The 22,013-nt window shown below is 46.0% G+C and overlaps 1 protein-coding gene across 1 annotated transcript in view; it reads left to right on the top strand.

Moving 5' to 3' along the window:
• The first annotated feature begins 5,968 nt into the window (after positions 1-5,968).
• LOC133110329 (chemokine-like protein TAFA-2) overlaps positions 5,969-22,013 on the top strand; it is a 91,117-nt gene continuing 75,072 nt past the window's right edge. Inside the window, exon 1 of the mRNA XM_061220343.1 lies at positions 5,969-6,488. The gene's annotated coding sequence lies outside the window, so the exon portion shown is untranslated. The remainder of the gene's footprint in view (positions 6,489-22,013) is intronic.

The raw sequence follows: 22,013 nt of genomic DNA on the forward strand, positions 1-22,013 counted from the left end.
ATTGGCATTTGGCAGACGCTCTTATCCAGAGCGACGTACAGTTGATTAGACTAAGCAGGAGACAATCCTCCCCTGGAGCAATGCAGGGTAAATGGCCTTGCTCAAGGGCCCAATGGCTGTGTGGATCTTATTGGTGGCTACACCGGGATTAGAACCGCGGACCTTGCGGGTCCCAGTCATCTACCTTAACCACTACGCTACAGGCCGCCACATTTCATTGACATTGACATTGACATGACATTTAATCATAACAGGAACCAATTTAGTCACACCTCTTTGAATTTCTCCACAAAAGTCTTTATATACTCTATTTATGATAGTGTGGTGCCTATAACTGCAATTTTGTTTTGACAATGATATTGTTTGTAACGGTATACTTTGATTTATTTCTCATACATTTTTGCAATGTATCCCAGCATCCTATTGGCCTTTTTATTGTCTCGGAAAAATGGAAATATCCCAATGGACTTCAATCAGATACTACACAGATCTTTTTCACGTTATAATTTTGCTCCAATAATCCTGTCTTGAATGTTTTATTTCCCCCTTGGAGGATTTTACATTGAGCTGTTTTGGCTGAAATTTGCCCGCTTTCCACCCACTTCTATTTCAATCCTCTTGGGCTGCTTTAGAGGATTGCATTCAACGTACTGGCGAAACCCTGAAATTATGCAGATGAAGCAGAGGGCCTGACATTGACCCTTATGGGACTCCATTTCCCACAATACCTTGCTCAGATACCTCTACAGATACTCAACATTAGATCTAACCCAATTTGAAATGACTTCTAATTCCTACTGTCTTTATTTGTGCACTGAATTGAATGTCCAAAAACACTCAGTGAGCATTTTATTAGGTGTTTATTAGACTTATTTTTTTAGACTTCTACTGCTGTAGCCTATCCATTTAAGAGTGATGATGCGTTGTGTGTTCACAGATGCTCTTTTGCATACCACTGTTGTAATGTGTGGTTATTTGCGTTACTGCCACCTTCCTATCAGCTTTGATCAGTCCGGCCATTCTCCTCTGACGTCTCTCATTAAAAAGATGTTTCTGCCTGCAAAACTGCTGCTCACTGGAATTTGCACCATTCTTTGCAAACTCTAGGGACTAGTGTGCGTGAAAATCCTGGGAGATCAGCAGTTTCTGAGATACTCAAACCACCCTGTCTGCCACCAAGAATCATTCCACATTCAAAGTCACTTAGATCACATTTTCCCCCATTTTGATGGTTGATGTGAACATTAACTGAAGCTCCTGACCCATATCTACATGATTGTATGCACTGAACTGCTGCCACACAATTGGCTGATTAGATAATCGCATGAATAAGTAGGTGTAATAAAGTAAAAATGTTCCTAATAAAGTGCTCGGTGAGTGTAGCTATATTGGGGTTATATTGCATATATTCCTCTTTTAGTGTAAGAAACGGTCATGGTTATTTGGCTCTCCAAAAACCTCAATTTGTCCAATTTTACAAACGCACACACACGCGCGTTTGATGTGATTGAATGTTAATAAGCTTCATTACTGCAGAAAGCATATTTTGTAGTAGATCCCCGTCTTGAGGCACAAGCTGTTTAAATTGTATTTTTAAATATCGGCCGCCTCTGCACAAAATAAGATCCGCGGACGCTGCACGTATTCTGAGAAGGAACGGAGCTAATTAATGAAGCTGACGAGCGAGCGGTTTCTCTGAGATCTGAGATCGTTTAAAATTCATCTGTAATGCCAGCGTGCCCTGGCATTAATTTGCAGGGATTTCAAAGCATGTTTTTCAAACCATTTTCAACAGAACTGAGATTGAAGAACGCACTTGATGTTTGTCTATGCATAGTAATTTGCCATTTGCTCTGTTTTTAATTGATTATGGCAGCAGTCATATAAAATGCAGGAAAACAACCTCTGTGCTAAGGCGATATGCTGAACCGCATTTAAAAGATTTAAAGCATTGCTGCACTGCTCATTACCACTTGATGAAAGTGTTGCAGGCATTGAGTTGCATGGCGTGAGTAAAATAAATATGCTTCCACAAGTTAGTGTAAAAATAATAAAGGTTTGCACTGAAGATAAAAATCATATTCAGAATGTTAATATACCAATCACTGGGCTTTTATTTATAAAGCTTTAATAATATAGAGAAACGTTTTTCAAATACTGTATCATTTCTAGAAGCAACTGGAGAGCTATTAGCCATATTCATGGAGGATAGGAATTCACTGGTCATGTTGTCCTTGTAGGTGGCACTGGTGGTGCAGTGGGTAGCACTGCCGCCTCACAGCAAGGAGGTCCTAGGTTTGAATCCAGGTCGGCCGGGGCCTCTCTGTGTGGAGTTTGCATGTTCTCCCGTGTCTGCGTGGGTTTCCTCTGGGTACTCCGGTTTCCTCCCACAGTCCAAAGACATGCAGGTTAGACTGATTGGAGAGTCTAAATTGCCCATAGGTATGAGTGTGTGAGTGAATGGTGTGTGTGCCCTGTGATGGACTGGCGACCTGTCCAGGGTGTATTCCTGCCTTTCGCCCAATGTATGCTGGGATAGGCTCCAGCCCCCCTGCGACCCTGTTCAGGATAAGCGGGTTAAGCTAATGGATGGATGGATGGATGGATGGATGTTGTCCTTGTGCATTTGATTAAATGTACCTTGGGTTCCCCGTGGATTGCTCACGTTGAGTCTGTCTGAGGTGATTTGGTCACTTGACCACTGTTCCTCAAACCTGAAACCTCAAACTATGTTATTACTTAGACTGAATGACTTATCCAGAGAAGGTGGTAAAAATGACTTTTGGAAAAAGTGCATGAATCATAGTCTACAAAAGCACAGCGTTTTCTGATCCTCGCTCACTAAGGCCTTGGCTTCCTGTAATGAGGGTGTGGGGGTTTGGGGTGGGGGGTGTGGGGGATTGATTTTACTCTGGAGGACGGCTGTCTTTTCCGCCTGGAGTCTGTCAGTTTGAACCTTCATTTCACATTGAGTCACGACTTCACTTTGGACAAGAACAAAACAATCAATAACCATTAGGATGAATATGGGAGAGAGGATATTAAACAATGGCTGCACACTTCACTGCCTGATATACGGCCCTCAGTCCGCTGAACTTTAACTAATGCCAGGCCTAGCTTTTGACAGGACATAGGGATTTCTCAAGGGGAACCACAGTACCAAAGTACTGGGATTGAACGGATTGGAAAATATTCAAGGTAAGTACAAGTGCAAACAGGGAAGTCAAGATGATACAGGGTGGTGGGTGGACTTGTTAACCAGGAAACCCTTTTCACAAAGCAGGATTACTTAGTTTGCTAGATAACTGAGTAAAAACCCTCCCAAATCTTGAACATGGACTGAAGTAAAAATAACTTTTTAGGGTTTAAGAGGGTTTTACCGCAGTGCAGTTATCCTGCTATCCTCCCAGCACATTTCATCTCTGTAGGCCTCTTCATCAGTTGAGCTGTTTCTCACCTGTCTGTTCCATGAGAGCGCACCTGTAGTCAAATGAACGCTGAGTTTTGAGATTTGAGGATCCCAGGACTATAGGGTGGAGCTCATGACGGAATGTGTGTAGACATGGACGTGACTCTCCACTCCCTTTCCTCAGCCCAGCAGTGTCTGGAGGCTGGCCCTCTCCTCCTGTCGTCAGACCATCCATTAACACTCCTCCACGTCTCCCAAATAAAAACCAGAGATTTATCCCATGGGATAGAATGGGACCGACCTTCCCAGGGGGGAATGAGATTACATTAATGGTGTTTGGCAGACGCTCTTATCCAGAGCAACTAACAGTTGATTTTAGACTAAGCAAGAGACAATCCCCCCCTGGAGCAATACAGGGTTAAGGGCCTTGCTCAAGGGCCCAATGGCAGACACTGGGGATCGAACCAGGTCAGGTGCCTTAACCACTATGCTACAGGCCGCCCCAGAGAGATCGATCATCAAGTGCTTTTCTCACAGAGAACTTTCCCAATACAAGAAGAAAAAGCAAAAGACGGGATAAACGGAAGAAAGGGGGTAATGATGAACATGAACCAGTCCGAGGCCCAGGGGCAGAGCCAGGACACACTGGGGGGATTAGGCATCTCCCGGCTGGCCCGGGATGGCCTGGTTCTCCCCCTGGAGGAGCTGGAGGAAGTCACTGGAGTCAGGGACGTCTGGGCGGTTCAGCTTGCCCTGTTGCCACGGTGACCCTGACCTGGATTATGCGGATGGAAAATCGATGGATGGATCAAAAAACCATAGAACAGGGTATGACACGGCAGCTGTAGTTATGTAGTGTAATGCACAATACAGGCATTCTTATCGCAAAGCCCGTAATCTGCACATCTGAAAACTCAAACGGGGCGGGCGATATCCAGAATTAAAGACGTTATTTTGCACACTGATGTGAGGATAAAGCTTGAAACTGTGAACTATCACAGTTCACCCGGAACAGTCTCTGAGATAAAGACAGTTCAGCACCTGAGAGGACATTCTAGCCGTGAGGTGACAGTGCTATTCACTGCACCACAGAGAGAGAGAGAGAGAGAGAGAGAGAGAGAGAGAGAAGGATAGTGAAAGAGAGAGGGAGGGGGAGAGGAAAGAAAGAGGGAGGGAGAGTGAAAGAGATGGAGGGAGAGGTGTGCTCAGTGACATTTCTTATAGTCAGACGCTGAATGTTCTCAGCAAACATTTGTAATGCTGTCAAATTATTTTTGAGGGCTCTCGGGGGCGAAATCGCTCTCAAATCCGATACTTCTGCTCACGTCTTGGGACTGCTTCCATCAATAGGCTTCTCCCCTCCACCTACTCACATTGATAGACATGCAAAATTAATTACCCGACAGGAAAAAAAAAACAGCTCCGAAGCGACTCAACGAACGTTTATTGAATATACTTTGTATTTTCTGTTTTCCATTAAAGTAATATATACCTCTCAAAACCACTCGGGAAAAATCGTGCTGCAACCTCGCCTCCTTGATTTATGGCCTATGAATACGGCTTCAAGTGCCTTTATCTAATTACAAATAAAAATGAACACAGCCAATGTTTACAGGAGAGAGAGAGAGAGAGAGAGAGAGAGAGAGAGAGAGAGAGAGAGATTGCGAAACGGATTCTGAGTCGGTTTATGAAAGCAAGTTCTACTGTCCGTGGTTAGTTAGGATTCATGACATAACCAATGTTGCAGCATTCCATGACAATATTTTACAGTAGCCTAAAACTAGCCTAATACTGCCAATAAGGTAATGGATATGTACTTACATATGCAAATAAATAAATAAATAAATAAATAAATCAGGAACACCGATCTGTGGTCGCATTTTTTTCCACCATGGCTTTTTACAATAAAGCGAAAAATGGTTCAATGATCTCGGAAGAAAGAATGGAACTCATTACAAAGTGTTATTAGTGTAGTGTTCTCATTTCTATCTTTGATATTGACTAAACATGCAGTAGCCTATTAATACGAGAAAATATAATTTGCAACGCATCGTTTGTTAACAAGGTTTACGAATTTGCATTCTGCCCACAGGAATGTTCACTTCACGGTCACGGAAGTGACCGCTGCTTACTTTGAAGTGCTTCGACTAGTTATCCCAGCTGCAACACAAATTAAAACAATGATCTCACAATCTGTTGGCATTATGCTTCTTGGTCTTCTAGATCAAAGCGACGACTGTTTTAAACGACCTAATTACTGACGGTATTCAACGAAACCCCGACACAGCGCAAACAAATTGGCCATCTTTGTTCTTGTATTATCATGTTGTGTTAGCATGTAATTAAATATATATTTATTACACTCGTACTTTCTTTTGTACACTTAATTAGCAATTTGTTTCAACTGACGGCACCCTATCAAATGCGAGTTGATAAAGAAAGTTTTATATTTTAGGATACCACTAGGTGGCACTAAGTCACCGTAAAGTCGCAGGTTTCTGCTCGCCCGTCTCTTGAGAAGTGAAGCGACGCTCGAAATTAAACATCTTCGTGGCTCAGACCGTACCGCCCGTCCCAACCACAGTGCAGCAGACGAGACAGCCTCAACGCGGCGTCTCGGGGAAGAGTCTCAAAGGGGGAAAGGAGAAATCCAAAACTAGTCAAAAACATATGAGGATTATTGGGGGGATATTATTTTGCGGTCATGTTATGGACTTCGTTTAAAAACAGCGTGCTGGTGGATTCTAGATTCGAAGTTCTCATCCGTGTTGCTGTGGGGAAGCGTTAACGGTGGGAAGAAGGAACTTTGCGAGGCCCGATACCGCTTCATTCGGGCGGACAAAAAAAACGGCGCAATTATTCTGAGACTTCCAGAGACTCTGGCCCTGCGCTTTTGGGGGAAAGAAAAAAAAAACTGAAGTGAACGTCCTCGCCCGTATCACCAGGGAATGTGTGGTCTGGGAGTCTTTTCGTATCACGGAAATTATGTTTCACCACTAATGTTCCTGTCGGTTTATTTTTGACAATGGAGAGCAAATGAGAGCGGTATTTTCGCTGGAATAAGCTGCACACCAAACAGGTAGGCATGCCTTCCCACCCTCTTATGTTCACTCATAAATCCCACTTAACCATTGCAGACAGACCCCATCATACAGAGCCGAGTATTCTAACTGTTGGGTGGTTTCTGGTGAATACAGGAGGGCGAGTTTATCACAATCAAGTGTTTTAAGAGATGGCATGCATAATACTGAAAAACACAATCTCAGTGGTTATTAAACTCTTCCTTCCTACACAGTCTTTTGAAAGAGTCTGGTTTCTTGCAGATGTTATCGTACATATAATTACATTGCTTGCTGTCTCATACGATTACTCCACGCAGCTGTCAATATAGACTGTCATAACGCAGTTTTTTTTGTGTAAAAATGTGAATGTGCCACAAAATAAGACGATTTATGATTTCACGATGCTTTATTTTGTATAAGCTCAATTAGTATCCAATCTCACGCTCCTTCGCTGCGTTTTGTGTTCATTAGTGTTGGAAGATTTAGACAGGTCATAATGTAACATTTTTTTTCGAAATAGACTGGGGAAAAATTTCCAATATCTTATTAAATATCTGTATATGAGCGTCGATTTGTAAGTTTAGAAACAGATTTGTTTTACGCCACCAGCGATGCGTTGGGCAGAGACGTACAGTAGCTATATCAGTGTGGGAAAATTAACTCTGTCGAAGTGTGAGTGCCGCTCCCCCACCCACCAGCGCTGCCCCCCCCCCCCCCCCCTCTTTCTCGCTCTCTCTGCGTGTATGTGGGGTTGAAGGCCACGAGTGAGCACAGCGCTATTAATTATGTATTAATTTGTGCTCTCCTGTGTTATATTCTGCCCGCTATCGTTGGGAGATTGGAGGGGAATTTCAATGGTGTTTCTGAAGTTGAGAACTCGACGCAGTGAAACTGTAGGCTATTCATTTTGATAATTATCGCTACCCAAGCGCGCTGGAACGGCGTTTTCAATTATGTCGTGTCGAATGGAGGAAGTTTCTTTCTCGTCGAGGGTGATCGTCTGAGATACTCTATTAAAGTACACAAACCATTCTTCCCAACACTTTTTTCGTGTCTTTACGGATATTACTAATGCAAATAACGAAATCAGTAATACTAGACTACTACTGCTACTACTAATAATAATAATAATCTTTCGCCATAGGAAAGGTTCAGGATTTGCTTCAGTTTCCATAAGACTCGTTGGCTGGTTATTTATTGTCCGTGATATGACGTGTTATTAACCGTCTTCCTGACGGAAATACAGTCTACGCCCAGAATACAGGTTGTCAAATGTACGAGATCTGCACAGAAATAACATACAGAAATTGTGTTCCAGACTATCTTATATTTTGCTTCTGAAATTGCTTCGCGAATGGTTGAGTTCACCTTCACATGCTATCGAAGGTGGAATAATTTGATTTGTCAGAAATTCTAATCTACCTGGATATATTATAAATCAGATATCTGTAGGGGTTGCTATCAAACTGATGGATGGTATCATTAGAATTATGAACATTATGACATGCAAATCAGTTTAGACCCCAGTAATCCAGGCAATAGATCTGTGTGTATGCGTGTGCATTTGTGTGTGTACGTGTGTGTGTCAGAATGAGAGAGAGACAGAGACAGAGAGTGAGAGAGAGCAAGGCTCTTATAGAAGTGTGAAATAGCATTTATTTAGCAAGGCTCTTATAGAACTGTGAAATAGCATTTATTTAGTAAGACAAGTAGCAGGCCACGGATTGCTCAGTGGTGATGGCTTATTGGCTCATAAATCTGGACATCCTGTGTGCCTGGTCCTGGAGGTTAGGCCATCAGCTGTGGCCCAATCAGCATGGTGTGCCTGAAGCCTTCCGGTTCCTTCTGTACTTCAGGCAGGCAGAGTGAGCCCTGGGCAGCCTTTCAGTGTTTCCTGACCTGGGTCTTTAGCTTTCCATGGAGGCTGGAGAGCGGAAGAGAATGTGCTGACAGACCCAGATCTGCAGCCCTGAGTGTAGTGTTAATGCACACTGCATCAACCTGAGTGTAGTGTTAATGCACACTGCATTGGCCTGTGTGTAGTGTTAATGCACACTGCATTGCCCTGTGTGTAGTGTTAATGCACACTGCTTTGCCCTGTGTGTAGTGTTAATGCACACTGCATTGCCCTGTGTGTAGTGTTAATGCACACTGCATTGCCCTGTGTGTAGTGTTAATGCACACTGCATTGCCCTGTGTGTAGTGTTAATGCACACTGCTTTGCCCTGTGTGTAGTGTTAATGCACACTGCATTGCCCTGTGTGTAGTGTTAATGCACACTGCTTTGCCCTGTGTGTAGTGTTAATGCACACTGCATTGCCCTGTGTGTAGTGTTAATGCACACTGCTTTGCCCTGTGTGTAGTGTTAATGCACACTGCATTGCCCTGCGTGTAGTGTTAATGCACACTGCATTGCCCTGCGTGTAGTGTTAATGCACACTGCATTGCCCTGTGTGTAGTGTTAATGCACACTGCATTGCCCTGTGTGTAGTGTTAATGCACACTGCTTTGCCCTGTGTGTAGTGTTAATGCACACTGCATTGCCCTGTGTGTAGTGTTAATGCACACTGCTTTGCCCTGCGTGTAGTGTTAATGCACACTGCATTGCCCTGCGTGTAGTGTTAATGCGCACTGCATCAACCTGTGTGTAGTGTTAATGCACACTGCATTGTGCTTGCTTCTCTAACAGATTTCTCCAAGGTGACTTACACACTCACACACTGTTTATTCGGCTGTAGACATTTACTGAAGAAATTCATGATAAATACTGTACCTTACTGGAGATGTATGTGTGCTGTGTGTATGTGTGTGTGTGGGGCGGGGGTTACAACATTCTACAACCCCAGATGGTGGGTGGTGGTGGGGGGCAACAGTATTCTACAACCCCAGAGTACAAACTTGCAACATTTTTATTTCAAGGCAAATTCCCAGTCTAGTCAGTTAACATCCAATGCAGTTTAACCACAGCTTATGTGTGCTGACACACTGATTTAGGGTGTGTTGAAGGGATTTCCAAAGCGTATTATTCCTTTCTCTGAAAACGCAGTATTACCCAGAGAAGTGAGTAAGTGATGAGGTATTGTTCTGCAGAGTGTCCTTACCGCAGTAATTCACAAGTAGCGTACGATATGTCATAATAACGGGAGTTTTAAAAGTCCTCCAGGCCAGCGCGAGGTCCTTATGCCATGTTCTTTATACTTAAAAGATCGTTAGCAGTGTCAAACCCGCTAACAAACTGGCTGTCGGCTTACGAGCGTATTGGTTTAGGAGTCCTGAGGGTCGCGCGCGGGTTTTCTGGCGAAACGCTGATCCATTATTGATGCAAACCCAAATGAGTCACGGCACGGGGACGGAGCGCAATCAATAATGTTAATAATAAGAAAGGCAGAAATGAAAGGGAAGTTATTGGCAGAGTTCCCCCCTCACGGATCGCGCGGAGTTGGGGGGGGGGGGTGGGGGGTGTGGGGGTTTGGCGGGAAGGCTAGCGGGTGGGTCCGTGATGGACTGCGTAATTTCTCCTTCTCGAGGACGGGCCGTGATTTCGTTCGGTTGGTGAGGAATGGCTTCGGCGCGCCGTCGCGGTCGTGCTGATGGAAGCGGTGGTCTGGTGGGAGCGCGGTGGTGGTGGATGGTAATTCTGTTATAACCTGAAAGCTGAATAATGAGGTTCCTTCGGATAGAGGCCTGTCCAGAGTTAGCTTTTCAGCTGGCACTTCATCATCACGCCTCTCCCTCTCTCTGTCTGCTCGCTCTCCCTCCTTCTCTTTCCTCCTGATTTCCTGCTCTTAGTCAGTGAGCACTTTATTAGACCTGTGCACCAGCTTGTTATCGCACATATCTAATCAGCCAGTCGTGTGGCAGAAACTCAATGCATAAAAGCATGCAGATGTGGTGAAGAGGTTCGGCTGTTTTTCAGACCAAATTTCTGAACTGGGAAGAAATGTGATCTAAGTTGCTTTGACCGTGGAATGATTGTTGGTGCCAGACAGGGTGGTTTGAGTATCTCAGAAACTGCTGAACTCCTGGGATTTTCACGCACTCTGGAGTCTCTGGAGTTTGGAGAGAATGGTGCAAAAAACAAAACAAAACAAAACAGTTCTGCGGGCAGAAATGCCTTGTTAATGAGAGAGGTCAGAGGTGACAGTAATGCAAATAACCACACATTACAACCATGGTATGCAGACAAGCATCTCTGAACAAACCTCCGAGTAGATAGGCTGCAGCAGCGGAAGACTTAATAAGTGTAAAAATAAGTCTAACAAATACCTAATAGAGTGTAGTTTTGCTGTGGGGGCAGAGACAAAGCTTTTGGCTGTAGGCCTGAACAGCCAGGCTGTTGTGTTCAATGCCGGGCCTCGGTCAAATTGTTTTGAATTAAAATACATCTCTACGCCTCACTGAGCTTGTCTCGTGTATTGAAACCTGTGTGATACTCTGAGAAAGTGCACATCCGCCCCGCACTCTGATGCTTCCTCCGTTCCTCCTGTTGTGCTCTTAGACCGGCGAGAAGCTTGTGAGAAGCTCCGGAAGACACCAGCTGGGTGGTGTAGCGTACACTGCAGCCCTCTCTCTGACATTGGCTCAGGCGGTAAGAGCGGTCGTCTGGCAGTCGGAGGGTCGCCGGTTCGATCCCCTGCCCTGGGTGTGTCGAAGTGTCTCCGAGCAAGACACCTAACCCCCAAATGCTCCTGACGAGCTGGTTGATGCCTTGCATGGCAGCCAATCCCCGTTGGTGTGTGAGTGTGTGTATGAATGGGTGAATGAGATGCATCAATTGTACAGCGCTTTGGATAAAGGCGCAATATAAATGCCTGCCATTTACCGTTTATTTCTCAGCCTTAAATGGCTTCCTTGACTGTCACTGGCACAACTCTCATGTTGGTTCTCAAGTTGGCAAATGCCAAAAACAGACTCAAAAGGCGATCAAAAGCCTAGAATCGAAACTAAACACCGAAAGCTTTCTTATACCTGCACTAAGGAAGCGATTGAATGCAACTGACTATTCAGAAGCAGCTGAGAAGCCAACTGTCCGATTACTTTTGGTCCCCTAAAATGGAGGGACTGTATAAAAAGGGATGTTATTCCTTCACAGATTACCTGATATGGAGTACAGAGCCAAAAGAACAAAAATGGGACTGGACCGCTGTCCAATTACTTACGGACTGCACTATAGTGGTTAGAGAACTGTAATTACCATGGAATGGTATTTACACTCTGGATCACTTTGTTTTACGTGTACACATGTTTGTATGCCTACTTTATAGTGAAACCACTTAATCCATGCCATTATTTCAACATTACGAAATAATTACATTTTGGCATAAAAGCTGAATGAACGGTTGCGGGTTTCATTCCCAGCTAGGACACAGCTGTTGTACCCTTGAGGAAGGTACTTAACCTTTGCTTTGGCGAGTTTGGCTGTATAAAGGGGTATTATGTAAAAGATGCAGAAGTTGTAGGGTGGCTTACAGAAGTATTATAGCAGACCGTGTTTACTGTGCTTACACGGGGTCAACAAGGGCTTATAAAGACACAGAGCCTGCCCATTACCCCCATCATCCTGCCACCTCTACTGCCGACTTCAGATACCATTATGTAAACCTCGGATTTGTACAAACTTGTTCTGGCAAAGAACGTCAATGCCTGTAATGTTACTGTTTACAGTCAAATTTTCCTCAAAGTTTCATATGTAAATGGTAAATGGACCACATTTATGTAGCACTTTAATCCAAAGCGCTTTTCAATTGATGCCGCTCATTCACACACACACACACACACACACACACACACACACACACACACGCATGCACACACCAACGGCGATAGGCTGCCGTGCTAGACACCAATCAGCTCGCTGGGAGCAATTGAGGATTAGGCGTCTTGCTCAGGGACACTTTGACATACCCAGGACAACCCTCTGACTGCCAGGCGACGGCTCTAAGCTTCTGAGTTAATGTCACCCCCGTGTTTGTGGCCCCCATGTTAAATGTTAGTATTGTGTTTGTGGCCCCCATGTTAAATGTTAGTATTGTGTTTGTGGCCCCCATGTTAAATGTTAGTATTGTGTTTGTGGCCCCCATGTTAAATGTTAGTATTGTGTTTGTGGCCCGCATGTTAAACATTAGTATTGTGTGTGTGGCCCCTATGTTAAACGTTAGTATTGTGTGTGTGGCCCCTATGTTAAACGGTAGTATTGTGTGTGTGACCCCTATGTTAAACGTTAGTATTGTGTGTGTGGCACCTATGTTAAATGTTAGTATTGTGTTTGTGTGTGTTTGTGGCCCCCATGTTAACATTAATATTGTGTGAGTGTGTGTGTGTGTGTGAGTGCGTGTGTGTGTGTGTGTGTATGTGTGTGTGAGTGCGTGTGTCTGTGTGTGTGTATGTGTGTGTGTATGTGTGTGTGTGTGTGTGCGTGTGTGAGTGTGTATGTGTGTGTGTGTGTGTGTGTGAGTGTGTGAGTGTGTGTGTGAGAGGTGTGTGTGAGTGTGTCTGTGAGTGTGTGTGTGTATGAGGTGTGTGTGTGTGTGTGAGTGTGTATGTGTGAGGTGTGTGTGAGTGTGTGTGTGTGTGTGTGTGTGAGTGTGTGAGTGTGTGAGTGTGAGTGTGTGAGGTGTGTGAGTATGTGTGTGAGGTGTGTGTGAGTGTGTGTGTGTGTGAGGTGTGTGTGAGTGTGTGTGTGTGTGAGGTATGTGTGAGTGTGTGTGTGAATGTGTGTGTGTGAGTGTGTATGTGTGTGTGTGAGGTGTGTGTGTGTGTGTGAGTGTGTGTCTGTGTGTGTGTGAGTGTATGCGTGTGTGTGTGAGGTGTGTGTGTGTGTGTGTGTGTGTGTGAGGTGTGTGTGTGTGTGTGTGTGTGTGAGGTGTGTGTGTGTGTGAGTGAGGTGTGTGTGTGTGTATGTGTGTGTATGTGAGGTGTGTGTGTGGGTGTGTGTGTGTGTGAGGTGTGTGTGTGTGTGTGTGTGAGGTGTGTGTGTGTGTATGTGAGGTGTGTGTGTGAGGTGTGTGTGTGTGTGTATGTGTGTGTATGTGAGGTGTGTGTGTGTGTGTGTGTGTGTGTGAGGTGTGTGTGTGTGTATGTGTGTGTATGTGAGGTGTGTGTGTGGGTGTGTGTGTGTGTGTGTGAGGTGTGTGTGTGTGTGTGTGTGAGGTGTGTGTGTGTGTGTGTGTGTGTGTGAGGTGTGTGTGTGTGTGTGTGTGAGGTGTGTGTGTGTGTGTGTGTATGTGTGTGTGTGTGTGTGTGTGTGTGTGAGTGAGTGTGTGTGTGTGTGTGAGGTGTGTGTGTGTGTGTGTGTGTGTGTGTGAGGTGTGTGTGTGTGTGTGTGTGTGTGTGTGTGTGTGTGTGTGTGAGGTGGGGCTCATGACTACCTGACTGAGGAGGAAGTGCTTTGTCTCTGCACCCTCATGTCTGCATTGTGACTCATCGCCAGGGGCCAGGCTGACGTTTCCCGTCCGTAGCTCTAGTTTTCGTGATGAGAGCTTATGTGTCATATTCCGAACAGGCAGCGACATTCCCCGGGAAGCTGCGTGCGCTGCTGGGAATGCTGTGGGAACGCCGCCTCCGTGATCAATCGGACAATCGGGAGCGTCGGCGCGCGGCCCCTCTGGCCCATTCCGCAGGAACACCGTCACGGCCACTCAACCGCGATAGTCTGTGATGGACAGGGCAGACCGGGATTGTTTAGGGAGGTTTACGCATGAGCCTCTGCTTCGACACAGACGATGGCAGTGTTAATACGGCCAGTGGTAAAACTGGGGCAGCCTGTAGCCTCGTGGCTGAGGGACATGCCTGGGACTGGAAAGGGGCTTTGCGTCCAGCTGTGTAATCCCGGGAGTTGTTGACTCATGTTTGCCGAGGCCGTATTTTTACGACGAAAACCCCCTCCGCTCTCCGGCTCCCCCCGAATGGATCTATCTTCCGTTCATGGGGAGCTTGCTCTGCGGATAAAAATCTGCAGTGTTCAACAGTGAGATTTCCGCTTTATAACGAGACTCCTTCACCTCTGTTGTGGTTATGTCTGTGTATAGCGTAGTAATAGCACATATATTACTATACATAATGAGTAATTACAATGTAATACACAGACAATGGACATACGTAAACTCAGTGAGCACTTTATTATGTATTTATTCGACTTATTTCCTTTACTTCTACTCCTGTAGCCTATCCACGCGTTATGTGGCTATTTGTGTTACTGTCACCTTCCTGTCAGCAACTGTGCGAAATATCATCCAGTAGAATATAATACAATAAAATAGAATAAAACAGAATCGAATAGAACAGAGTAATTTTATTTTGCCAGGGGGAAACTTTAGGTGAGCCAGCCAGAGGAAGAACTTAAGTAGACAGATTTAGCATAAATTACATTGAGAAATAAAATTACAGAGTTTCTAAATTACATTACTATTATGACAAAATTAGGAATGAATAATTCTATTAAGGAAATATGCATTTTTATTAAGGAAAGTACATTTTGAATCAAGCAGATGAAATTAGGCGTTAAAATGTAAACGTGTGCTGTATCATTGATAGTCACTCACTCGCTGGAAGCAGGTGCACTGTAGGACAGGTGTTTCAGAGGTAATCACAGGTACAGCGTTGATGGAATCGGTGGAATGGTTTAGCACAGCGGCGATCCGTGTGTGGGCAGTGGAACAGGTGCATTGCTGGACAGGTGTTTCAGAGGTAATCGCAGGTACAGCGTTGATGGAATCGGTGGAATGGTTTAGCACAGCGGTGATCCGTGTGTGGGCAGTGGAACAGGTGCATTGCTGGACAGGTGTTTCAGAGGTAATCACAGGTACAGCGTTGATGGAATCGGTGGAATGGTTTAGCACAGCGGTGATCCGTGTGTGGGCAGTGGAACAGGTGCATTGCTGGACAGGTGTTTCAGAGGTAATCACAGGTACAGCGTTGATGGAATCGGTGGAATGGTTTAGCACAGCGGCGATCCGTGTGTGGGCAGTGGAACAGGTGCATTGCTGGACAGGTGTTTCAGAGGTAATCACAGGTACAGCCTTGATGGAATCGGTGGAATGGTTTAGCACAGCGGCGATCCGTGTGTGGGCAGTGGAACAGGTGCACTGTAGGACAGGTGTTTCAGAGGTAATCACAGGTACGGCGTTGATGGAATGGGTGGAATGGTTTAGCGCAGCGGTGATGCGTGTGTGGGCGGGAAGGATCGCGTGTCTGAAACGCCTCTGCGTGTCGCGTAATTCGGCGTAATTCCCCTCGCTTCAGAAGCCTAGCTCAGGTGTCGGAGAAGGGTGTTTAGCACGGCGCGTGCTTAAGCGCAGATTTATTCAAGCCGGACCTCGGGGATTGTGTTGGGCTAAGATAACTCCGACAGCATCTGCTCGGATACAATAACAACTACAACAACAACAAAAATGTTATTTCGAACCGGGTTTTCAGAAATAGGGGAGGAGGCATTTTTTTTATCCGCGCAAATCCCTTTTTCCGTGTTCGGATTCAGCCTTCCGGAGCGACCGACGGGACTTCCCGGGGAGGGTCCTCCCGGTGAAATGAACCCGTCATCAGGCTTCCCGGAGCGCCACACACACATGTGACAAAGCTATTAATAACGCGTGTCGCTCCCCCCCCCCCCCCCCCCGTCCTCACGCTCCCCCTTTCAATTAGGCCGTTGTCGTGCCCTTTATAAGAGGATCCACCGCTCTGTCGCTTCGTAATGACCGGCCAATTGGCAATTCATCAGCGTCGCCACGGCGACAAGTGACTTTTACGCGCTCATAAATAGCCTCATTGTTGCAGCAGCATGGCGGGCCGGAGCCAGAGATAACGAGCCTGGAGCTGACATTTGATTGGCCCTTGTCAGCATATTGGGAGCTGTGCCCTGAGCGCTGCCTCGTTTGCAGTGCCCCCGAATCAAACGTGTCCCGATCGTTCCCAGAATGCAACGCTACCGCCGCCTCCCCCCCCCGCGGGTGTGGAGTGTGCGCGGCGTAAAGGAATGTCAGTGGAATTTGTGTCGCTTTCAATCCTAGTCTGTGCTGCTCCTGGGCTGGAGTTAAAGCCCCTGTTTTCTTTCAGAAACGACAAACCTCGAACGCTGCGTTTCTCGCTGGGTTTCCTTTGAAACAACGCCCTCTGTTGGCGGTGGGGTGTCAATGTCTGTTCAAGCTAAGCATACCGCTCGTACGACATCTCAATGAAAATCTGCCTGAAATTAGGCAGTATGCCAGTGTGCGGTTTTCAAACACAGCCTACGATTCTGTTCTGACTCGTTCCTCTGCGTGCATGTGTGTGTGTGTGTGTGTGTGTGTGTGTGTGTGTGCAGTTGGCTCTGTGTCACACGCCTGCAGTGTGTTCTGTGAGAGAGGGGACCTCCAACAGGGAATAAACAGCGTGAAGACTGCATCCGCTGTGCAAAGCCCACATTTACAGCGATGCTCGGGCCAGAACGGTTAGCTTCATAGGGTGTGCTTACATCCCCAGGGGTGTGGTAGTACAGTGCTGGGGGACGGGGGCTGTGGCAGGCCCAGGGGGGAGAGCTGGGGGAGGAGGTGGGGGCCATGGGGGCAGGAGTGGGGGGTATCTCATTTAAACTGCACCCTGTGTGAGTGCGTATGGGGAGGTGTATATGTGCGTGGGCATGTGTGTGTGTGTGTGTTTGTATGTGTGTGCGTGTTCGTGGATAGTGTGTGTGTGTGTGTGTGTGGATTGTTTGTGTCTGTGTGTCTGTGCATAGTGGGTGTGTGCGTGTCTGCTGCCTCGTGGGTGTGTGTAGAAAGTGGGCGTGTGTGGATTATGGATTATGTCGATGCAGAACAACAGGGACTCAGGCTTCTGCGGCAGATCATACATTCACAGTGTTATTGGCCATGCCTGGGAGCCAGTGCCCTATCGCCTTCCATCTGTCTCTTTCTTTCTCTCTCCCTTTCTCTCTCTCCCTATCTGTCCCTCCCTCCTCTCCTCTCTGTCTCTTTCTTTCTCTCTCCCTCTCTCCCTCTCTCCCTCCTCTCCTCTGTATGCCTCTATCTCCATCTCCCTCCTCTCTATCTCTTTCTTTCTCTCTCCCGCTCTCCCTCCTCTCCTCTGTATGCCTCTATCTCCATCTCCCTCCTCTCTATCTCTTTCTTTCGCTCTCTCTCTCTCTCCTCCTCCTCCCCCCTTCTCCCCTTCTCTCCGTCTCTCTCTCTCTCTCTCTCCTTCTTTTCCCCTGCACTCTCTCTTGTCGGCGTGGCTGGTAAGAGTGCATCGGGCCTTTGGCGTTCCACGTCTCTGGCGTTCCGCGTTTCTGGCATTCCGTGTCTCTGCCATTTCCGAGCCTGGCCTTGCTCACCGAGGCGTCGGAAGATCATCCTGTCCCCAGCGTGCTTCCTTATCCCGGCGGAATGCCGGGAGATTAACCCGCGAAGGTGTATCACGAGCTCACGAATACGCCGGACGTTCTCAAGCGGAAATATATATCGTCCACAATTAGATTGTGACATTTTTCCTTTACTCTCTCATGCACCTTTGGAAGCTGATCGCTGTGTACTCTCTCATGCACCTTTGGAAGCTGATCTCTGTGTACTCTCTCATGCACCTTTGGAAGCTGATCTCTGTGTACTCTCTCATGCACCTTTGGAAGCTGATCGCTGTGTACTCTCTCATGCACCTTTGGAAGCTGATCGCTGTGTACTCTCTCATGCACCTTTGGAAGCTGATCTCTGTGTACTCTCTCATGCACCTTTGGAAGCTGGAAACTTGGCTACAGTTTGTTTTTGTGCTGTGATTTAGAACAGGGATCGGCCTATCGAGCCAGATGAATATCAATTATTTTATATGGTGCCCAGAATTTGTTATGGAAAACCTATGTACTGGAGCCATTTTGGCTCATTGTGATAACTGGTTTAGTCTTTTTTTAGTCATTTGTTTTTTGTTGCGCAGGATTTTGTGCATTTGTTCAGTGTATAAGGATGATTTACGAACAGTAAATTCAGTGAACAAAGTTCTTGTTTCACACACCTCTGGTTTCCAATTAGTGGCTTAATCTTTTTCATTCTTGTTGCTCACCATCATCCATGTACTCATTGCTGTGTTCAATCCTAATTACAGGACTTTAAGACAGAATTTCATTACCAGTAGAAAACAGAAAAGAAAAGGGCATACGCTAAATAAAGCTGTTATTAATGGTTTTGTAAAGTGCAAACAGTTCTCCTGTCATATATGGCACATTTTATCAGTTTGAAAAAGCATTTTATTTGTATTTTTTTTAGTTGATTATATATATAATGTAATATATAGATTAAATCAAGGGCTTAAACTGTAATGGTTGATTAGTATAATCTGGTGTGTGACTGCATTGTTGGAAGAAAAGCCGGCACCCACACCAGCCTCTCACCGTAGAGCATTTCGCCACACAGAACCAATCGCTTAAACGAGTATTTCAATATCTGGCTCTACCTCCTTCAGGGGTAGAACACTGCGGAACCTGCAACTCGCTGGCTACAAGCTAAACTGCTGATTGACACTGCATCGTTTTTGCACCGGGGGAAAAAAATCAACAACCGGTTATGGAGATGGGTGCGTATTTTCAGTGTAAAGCGGGAGATCACACTATCGTGGGAACTGCAGCTTTGCCGATGGTCCGTTTCGCCCACTCAGAGTAAAGTTCAGGCCTGACATTAACTGTGCTCTGTTGTGGTCGATGAAGGCGGCCATTTTGCCCCTCGGGGGGGCCTGTGAGATTCTCTCTTGGCTCCGTGATCTCTTCCCTTTATACGTGTCTAAAATGTCGGGAGCGTTTCCTCTTTAGCAGGCCGTCCGTTCTCCTGTGTGACCTGTAATGTCCTGCTCGCTTCCAGAAAGCACTCGCCCCTCACAAACGCTGACTATTCATCACAAACGCCTCACTGCATTGCCTTCAGTGGCTTCCGTTCTTGATTTTTTAAATATATTTTCAGAAGTTTCTAAAAAACAAAAAGTTTTCACTTTGTCATTATGCGGTTATTGAGTGTAGACTGATGGGCAAATTTATCCATTTGAAATCTCACATCTGCAACACAATAAAGCGTGCAAAAAGTGAAGGTGTCTGAAACCTTTCGGAAGCCACTGTATATGTAGCCATCCGCGCAGCAGTCCCAAATATAGGACTAATTACAAAGCTGAGTAGGTGTGTAGGTGTTGGTTGGAACTGCTGGTTTCTTTCTGACCTTTTCATAAGCTGAAAGTAACCCCCCCCCCCCCACTTCCTTCTCTTCTGACCACCCTCTTTAAAATAACCATCACCAGTGCATTGTGGGATGTGCACGTAGGCCCTCAAGGCGAATAGGAATGCAGCGTTCAGTCCGGAAATCCCCAACCTTATAACAGTTATCCAAAGCGACTTTGAGACCAAGCAGGGGTCAATCCCCCGTGGAGCAATGTGGGGTTAAGGGCTTTGCTCCCCAACAGCTACACTGATCTTATTGTGGTTACAATTATCTTCCCGGTCCCAGTCATGCACCTTAGTCACTAGGCCACAGGTGTAATGTAAATAAGTTGATAAGTATATGTCGTTATTCAGTGCATTCAGGGGCGGGGGGCGGGGGGGGGGGGGGGGCAGTGGGGAGAGAGTGAGCGAAAGAGAGAGAGGAGAGAGGAGAGAGAAGAGGGTGAGAGAATGGAGAGGAGAGGGAGAAAGCAAAAAGGGAGGGAGAGAGGAGAGGGGGAGAGAAAGGAGAGGGAGGGAGAGAGTGAGAGAAGAGGGAGAGCAGAGGGAGAGAGCAGAAAGGGAGGGAGAAAGCAAAAAGGGAGGGAGATAGAGGAGAGGGGGAGAGAAAGGGGAGGGAGGGAGAGAGTAAGAGGGAGAGAGAGAGGAAAGGGAGAGAGGAAGTGGGAGAGAGAGGAGAGGGAGAGAGCAGAAAGGGAGGGAGAGAGTGAGAGAAGAAGGAGAGCAGAGGGAGAGAGCAGAAAGGGAGGGAGAAACTGAGCAAGAGCTTTTGTTCAGTGAGACAAACTCACGATAAATATGATGAAGCCAGCCGAAACAGGGAGTGACTACACCCCCCCCCCCCCACAAATTCTGAAGGCATGATTCAGGAATAAGCAGGATAACTCAAGCTATAGCGTGCAATATGAGCAATGCAGCAAAAAGAGCCAGGCAGCGCTATGGCTTTAGCATGCAGAAAGAGCCAGGCAGCGCTATGGCTTTAGCATGCAGAAAGAGCCAGGCAGCGCTATGGCTTTAGCATGCAGAAAGAGCCAGGCAGCAGGGCAGCTTTTGCATGATTTCCAGAGATTAGTAATCTCTAATGCTAACGCTAATGCTTTAGTGAGTGAGTGTTAGTAATCTCTAATGCTAACGCTAATGCTTTAGTGAGTGAGTGTTAGTAATCTCTAATGCTAATGCTAATGCTTTAGTGAGTGAGTGTTAGTAATTTCTAACGCTAATTATAGTGTGTTAGTGAGTGAACGTTAGTAATCTCTAATGCTAATGGAGAGAATGTACAGTGTGTTTGACAAATGGCTTGGGCAAGTACACACGTTGGATGCAATCCAATGATTATGTGTGCTTTGGTAGACGTACACATTTTAAATATGTGGTATCAACCCCCATCCCAAAATGACAGCAATCAATGAAAGAAATACTTGAATACATACATAACTAAATTAAGTGGCATTATACATCTGTGTGCATATTCTTGACTGAAATTGTGTTTTCCGGCTGGTTTTTATTTTTACAATTTTGAAGAAAGAAAAAAAAAACCTTGGAATTGAAACTGGCACATTCGATTTCAAGGTTTTTCTTTCCCGCACGGAGGTGGTGTGGAACCAATTCCCCCTTTCATTCTCCCTCCTCCGCCTCCCCCCCCTCCTGCAGCCCCCGCGGTGATGAAAGGGGGGCCGGGGGGGGGGGGGGGGGGGTAATGACTGGAGACTGTATTAAACGCAAGGTCGTACCCTTTATTGGAGAGGAGGGCGTGGTTGGACCGGCAGCCCTTCCCGAGCGGACCTGAGGATTGAGCTGTGATCACTGCCTCTCACGTATAATCGCCGTAAAGGAGATTTATCGCCGTATTAATCACCTTATGAATGAGGTAACAGCTCTCATGCTAATATCCTCTCCTGCTATAGGCTCCTGGCTCCCTTGCATAAAAGGTACCGCTGGCTGCTAGCGGAGATGGAGAAAATCACTCCCTTTTTCACTGGAAATATCCTTACTTTTTCTCGCTTCATGCAGTGCATGTGCTGAAGCAATGTTTTACGCGTTGATGGAGATATTGCTAAATATTTCTGCATATTTCTAGATCTACATATATATATATTTCATTACAGACCTTGGTCAAATATGTAACTGTTTTGTTTTCAAATACTTATCGATGCAGGACTGAGCTTGCCTGGGCCGACCAAGAGGGCCAGAAGGCAGGGTTTGCATTTTCTGAGAATATTTCATAGGTTCCAGGATTAAAAGTATTTTAATCCCAAAACAATTACGCATTTGACCCTGGGTCTGATTAATTATAATGATTTAAAACCTCTTAACTAATTGCAATAGTTGAAATCGCGAACACCGGGCGTGCGCCACGGTCGGACGTCTCACAAGGCGAGAGATTTAA

The sequence above is a fragment of the Conger conger genome, chromosome 14 (genome assembly GCF_963514075.1).
Source record: "Conger conger chromosome 14, fConCon1.1, whole genome shotgun sequence".
NCBI classification, from domain to species: domain Eukaryota; kingdom Metazoa; phylum Chordata; class Actinopteri; order Anguilliformes; family Congridae; genus Conger; species Conger conger.